The sequence below is a fragment of the Megascapheus bottae genome, chromosome 16 (assembly GCF_031878675.1).
Source record: "Megascapheus bottae isolate mThoBot1 chromosome 16, mThoBot2.hap1, whole genome shotgun sequence".
Taxonomy (NCBI): Eukaryota; Metazoa; Chordata; class Mammalia; order Rodentia; family Geomyidae; genus Megascapheus; species Megascapheus bottae.
This window is the reverse complement of record NC_143524.1, coordinates 12,924,266-12,930,265: the sequence shown is the minus strand read 5'-3', so window position 1 is coordinate 12,930,265 and position 6,000 is coordinate 12,924,266. Positions and strand designations below refer to the sequence as shown.

The window sequence follows — 6,000 nt, the reverse complement described above, 5'->3', positions numbered from 1 at the left end:
CTCACCTTGATCAAAGAAATGCAAAGTCTCAGTACCACCAAACACATGCAAATATCCTCTCCAGCTGTGGTACAGCTTATTGGTAGATCATATCTCTGTCATGTGTGAGACCCTGCATTTGATCTCTAGCACTGTAAACAAACAAACAAAAATCTTTCTAAGTTAGGGGCTGGGAAGTGGCGTAGTGGTAGAATGCTTGTCTAGGATGCACAAAGTCCTGTGTTTGATTCCTCGGTACCACATACACAGAAAAAGTTAGAAGTGGTGCTGTAGCTCAAGTGATAGAGTGCTAATCTTGAGAAAAGCTCAAGGACGTGCCCAGGCCCTGAGTTCAAGTCCCAAAACAGGCAAAAAAAAATCTGTCAGGGGCTGGGAGTTTGGCCTAGTGATAAAGTGCTTGCTTAGCATGCACGGAGACCTGAGTTCGTTTGCCCTCGGTACCACATTCATAGAAAAAAAGCCGGAAATGGTGCTGAGGCTCAAGTGGTAGAGTTCTAGCCTTGAGAAAGCCCAGTGACAGTGCTCAGACCCTGAGCGCAAGCCCAGGACTGGCAAAAAAAAAAATCTGTCAGTGAAAATATTTAAGATTTAAATGTGTGTGTTTATATATTTACATGGACATAAGCATATGTGTATATGCATGTATACACGTATGTGGTATAAGATCACCCATAATATGCTATTTATGTGAATTAGAAACTGGACTTATACTTTCTCCAATTGTTTTAGGAGCTTTAAATTAATATATAAGCCATGCTCAGGTGGTCCATATCTATATTCCTAGCTGCTCAGGAGTCTGCAATCTGAAGATTGAGGTTTGTAGCCAGTCTGGGGAAACAAATTTGTGGTGTATCTATAGTTAGCCAACAACAACAACAAAAAAAGCCAAAACTGGAGGTATGGCTCAAGTGGTAGACGGCTAACCATGAGAGAAAAAGCATAAAGAGAGCTGAGGCCCTATGAGTCCCAGACCATTATACACAGTACACACAAAGATAGACATTGTAGCAACATGTATGTGTATATGTGAGTGTTTGTGTGTATATGTGAGTGTTTGTGTGTATGCTGGTATGTGGCTTGAACTCAGGTTCTTGTGGGGTATCCTAAGCTTTTTTCTTCAAGGCTATCACTCTACCACTTGAGCCACAGTTCCACTTCCAGCTTTTCTAGTGGTTAACTGAAAAATCTCATGGAGCTGGGCACTACTTAGGAGGCTGAGATCTGAGGATCACAGTGCAAAGCCAGCCAGGGCAGGAACATCTGTGAGATTCTTATTTCCAATGAATCACAGAAAAAGCTGGATGTGGTACTGTAGCTCAAGGTAGAGTGAGTGCTAGTCTTGAGTAAAGAGTTCAGGGGCAGCACCCAGGCCCAGAGTTCAAACCCCAGAACTGGGGGAAAAAGAAAAATCTGATGGACTTTCCTGGCTAGCCTGGTTTCAAACCTAAATCCTCAGTGCTCCCTTTGGCAGGACATATACTAAAATTGAGATAATACAGAAATTATTATTAGCATGGCCCCTGCAAAAGAATGATATGCAAATTGTAGCATTCCATATTTTTAATATAGTTGTCATTCTTGAAAAACAAAAAACACTTCCATTCTCAGATCTTAGTCTCCTTGGTTGCTAGGTTTTTTTCTTTTCCTTTTTGCTTGACTCTCCTGGGGCTTGAACTCAGAGCCTGGGCACTGTCCCTGAGCTTCTTTTGCTCAAGACTAGCACGCTACCATTTGAGCCTCACCACCACTTCTGGCTTTTTCTGTGTATGTGGTGCTGAGGAATTGAACCCAGGACTTCATGCATGCTAGGCAAGCACTCTACTACTAAGCCACATTCCCAGCCTCAGTTGCTAGTATTTTTTTTGCCAGTCCTGGGCTTAAGCTCAGGGCCTGAGGACTGTCCTTGGATGTCTCTCAAGGCTAGAACTCTACCACTTCAGCCTCAGCACCACTTCTGGCTTTTTCTAAGTATGTAGTACTACGGAATCGAACCCGGGTCTTCGTGCATGCTAGGCAAGCACTCTACCACTAGGCCAAACTCCTGGCTCAGTTGCTAGTATTAAAGGCAGAAGCCACCTTCACCTAGCCCCTATAGAATTTTAAAGACTTAAAGCAGTGTTAACTTGGTAATCTTCCTATTGAAAGCTATACTAGTTACATTTTGGGTTTGAGTTTTGATTTCTGAGGCAGGATTTCTATGTAGACCAAACTGAACTTGAACTTTGCCACTTTCCTGCCTCTACCACCCAATTTCTGGGATTGTGCCATATGCCACCACACTTAACTAATAGCTGTTTCTAATAATTTTATAGTATTGCATTGTTGAATCTATAAATTGCTTCTAAATATTTCCTGTTTAAATAGATATTTCTACTCTTGGGAAAAACACAGTTATAACCTTATTTTTATAACTTGTTTTATTGCAAAGAAAAACTCACTGAGGCTAGACACTTGTGGCTCATGCCTGTAATACTAGCTACTCAGGAACTGAGGTCTGAACTCATGGTTCAAAGTCAACCTGTGGAAGAAAAGTCCATGAGAAAGTGGCTACTGGTGGTTCATGCCTGTAACCCTAGCTACTGAGGAGGCTGAGATCAGAAGATCAGAGGATCACAGTTTGAAGCCAGTCTGCGTAATAAAGTCTGTGGAACTCTTTATCTTCAACTAACCACCAGGAAACCAGGTAAAGCACTACCCTTGAGCAAAAAAAAAAAAGAAAGAAAGAAAAGAAAAAGCTCAGGGACAGTGCCCAGGCCCCAAGAAAGAAAGAAACCACCACAAGACACTTTCTCCTGTTAACCAGCAAAGAGCCAAAAGCAGAAGTATGAATCAAGTGATAGAATTACAGCCTTGAGCAAAAAGCGTAGTGAAAGCATAATGCCCTGAGTTCAAGCCCCTATGTCAGAACAGAAAAAAAAATCTGAAACAAGCTATAGGTTCATTTTTCTTGCACAGAGAAGAAATCCAGAGATCTGCAACCTACAATGTTAGGAGTGGCTGTGCCAAGTCAAGTTTCTTCTATCTTATGCTTTTTTTTTTTTTTTTTTTTTTTTTTGCCAGGCCTGCTTAAGGTGAGTGCTCTGCTATTGAGCCACAGCACTACTTCTGGCTTTTTCAGTTTAAATGGTACTGAGGAATTGAAGCCAGGGCTTCATTCATGCTGGGCAAGGACTCTATCACTAAGCCACATTCCTATCCCCATGCTTTCCTATCTTTGATAAATGACTTTTACTATAGATCCAAAATGGCTGCTAAAGACCCAGCCATCAAGTCCATAGTCTAACCAGCAAAGCTTCAAAGGAAAGGTTTGTCTCAGAAATCGTGCTCAAGGGCTAGCCTTGAGCTGAAGAGCTCAGGACAGCACCTAGGCCCACAGTTCAAGCCCCACAACTGACGGACGGAAGGAAGGAAGGAAGGAAGGAAGGAAGGAAGGAAGGAAGGAAGGAAGGAAGGAAGGAAGGGATGAACAAGGTATATCCCCTACACATAAGGACATAACACAGGACTTGTATTTCAGAATTCTGTAGCACAGCCACACCTAATTGCAAGAGAAACTGGGAATTAGACTTTATCCTGGGTAGACCATGTACTCTCTAAAAATCAGGGGCAAACAGATAGTAGCTAATAACCAAATAAGCAGATTCCCACATTCCTGGAGCCAGGTCAAGGTGGGAAAAGTTTATTTTGTTGTCTCCTTAAGGATGTTTTCACTCATTAAATCTATGTTTTAGGGAAGCTTCTTCCTTTGGGAGATTTGTAAAGCACAGGACCTAGAACTTTAGCCCTCATTCAATGTGACTCAAATTATTACAATGTTCTCAAACCTCAAAGAAGAAAAAGAGCTATAAAACTATAAGAAAATGTTAGTTGTGGGGCTGCGAGTTTGACCTAGTGGTAGAGTACTAGCCTAGCATGCACAAAGACCTGGGTTTGATTCCTCGGTACCACATACATAGAAAAGCTGGAAATGGTGCTGTGGCCCAACTGACAGAACTCTAGCCTTGAAAAAAGCCCAGAGATGGTGCTCATGCCCTGAGTTCAAGCCCCATAACTAGGAGAAAAAAAAAGAAAAGAAAATGTTAGTGCTTTTCAAAAAGAAAAAACACTTAGATTTATTGAAGTAAATCTAAAATAGTAATGTAAAAACAAGAGAAACAGGGCTACACTTAAAAATGGTGGCTTATGGGCTGGGATAGAGCACTTTCTTGGCTCAGTCCATAGCACCAGAAAAAAAGGGGAGAAAGACGATTACCTTACCATCAGGCATGCCATCTCTGCAGATCAAGTTTTCTTTAGTGAATTATAAGAATAGATTTAAGTGCTAGTGGCTCACACCTGTAATCCTAGCTACTCAGATCTCAGGAAACTGAGATCTGAGGATTTCAGTTTGAAGCCAGCCTGGGCAGGAAAATCTGCTAGACTTGTCTCTAGTCATCAAGAAGCCAGAAATGGTGTTGGCTCAAGTGGTAGAGTGCTAGTCTTAAATTGAAAAGCTCAAGGACAAGACAAGTGCCAGTGGCTCACACCTATAATCCTAGCTACTCTGGAAGATGAGATGAAAATCAAGGTTCAAAGCCAGACTGGGCACAAAAGACCATGAGACTCTCATCTCCAATTAACCACCAGAAAACCAGAAGTGGCACTGGTGGCTCATGCCTGTAATCCTAGCTACTACAGAAGGCTGAGATGTGAGGATCTGATCATGATTCAAAGTCAGCCTGGAAGTGGCCATGTGGCTCAAAGTGGCAGAGCACTAGCCTTGAACTGAGGCTTAGAGAGAGTACCCACACCCAGAGTTCAAGCCCCACAACTGACCAAAAAAGAAAAAAAAGGTAGTATGATTCTCCTGAAGTTGGATAATCACTTACCCCAGCTTTCTTAGAACAGAGGGGTTTTCTGGGACACAGTGTATACAGTGCTGAAATTGTGACAACCCTGGGCAAACCAGGACAGTTGGTCACTCTAAGAATGGATCTTTCTACTGTCAATTATAAGGAAAAAATTTGGAAAGACTAAACAAGGAATTGGAGGATGTTAATTCTCTAAAAAGAATTGGAGCATGTTGATCCTAGTTTGTTGCTTCTGATGCCCACAATTTGTAAAATATTGGTGGGATGCAGAGCTAAATGGGGCCTGGGGACATGTACATACACAATAGTAAGACCTTTCAATTTTATTTTCTTGTATTCCTGGCAATCTCTCCAGTGCTGTGGAGTGTTGAGCTGTCTTTGAGCTGATTTTAGAATACTTAAAATAGGGACAAGTCTTCATTTGGAGTTAGGGCTATAGTTCAGGGTGGAGTGTATGCTTAGAATGTGCACAAGGTATTTGGCACAATCCTCAACACCACAAAACCAACCACTGTCTATAATTTGTCTGGTTTCTATTTTACTTCATACTCACTGCTTATATCTCTTCATTAGCATCTCATGAAAACTGAGTATCTTTGCCTGGCCCAAGTGGCTCATATCTGTAATCTTAGCTACTCAACAGCCTGAGATCTGGTGATCAAGGTTTAAAATAAGCCAGTGCATAAAAGTCTGTGAGAGACTGTGCAGGTCTGCTTTAGGTGGTAGAGTGCCAGCCTTGAGTAGAAAAGGCCAAGTGAAAGTGTAAGGCAAAGTTCAAGCCCCAGTCAGTACTGGCACAAAGGAAGAGGTAAGCAACGAACCTATATCTTAATGCCTCTAACCATACTTACTAGGGAAATAGAGATCAGGAAGACCATAGTTGTAGGTCAGCATAGGTGAAAATTTCATAAGACCTCTCTTCAACAGAAAAGCTGCACTTGTCATCCCAGAAGCATAAATACAAGGTTCATGGTCCAAGTGGACCCAGAGAAATCCTGTCCTGAACATAACCAGAGGGTAGGAGCTGAGGGCTGGGAGCACACATAATCAGAGAGGAAAAAAGACTAGAGCATACTTCAAGAAGCAGAATGCAAAAGTGGTGCTGTGGTTCAAGTAGTAGAGCACTAGCCTTCACTGAAGAGTTGAAGGA

General features: G+C 42.0%; 1 non-coding gene across 1 annotated transcript; it reads left to right on the top strand.

Moving 5' to 3' along the window:
* Positions 1–1,455: 1,455 nt before the first annotated feature.
* Positions 1,456–1,562, top strand: LOC150052901 (U6 spliceosomal RNA). The gene has a single exon (XR_016538200.1). It is a non-coding gene; the product is annotated as a U6 spliceosomal RNA (small nuclear RNA).
* Positions 1,563–6,000: the final 4,438 nt, after the last annotated feature.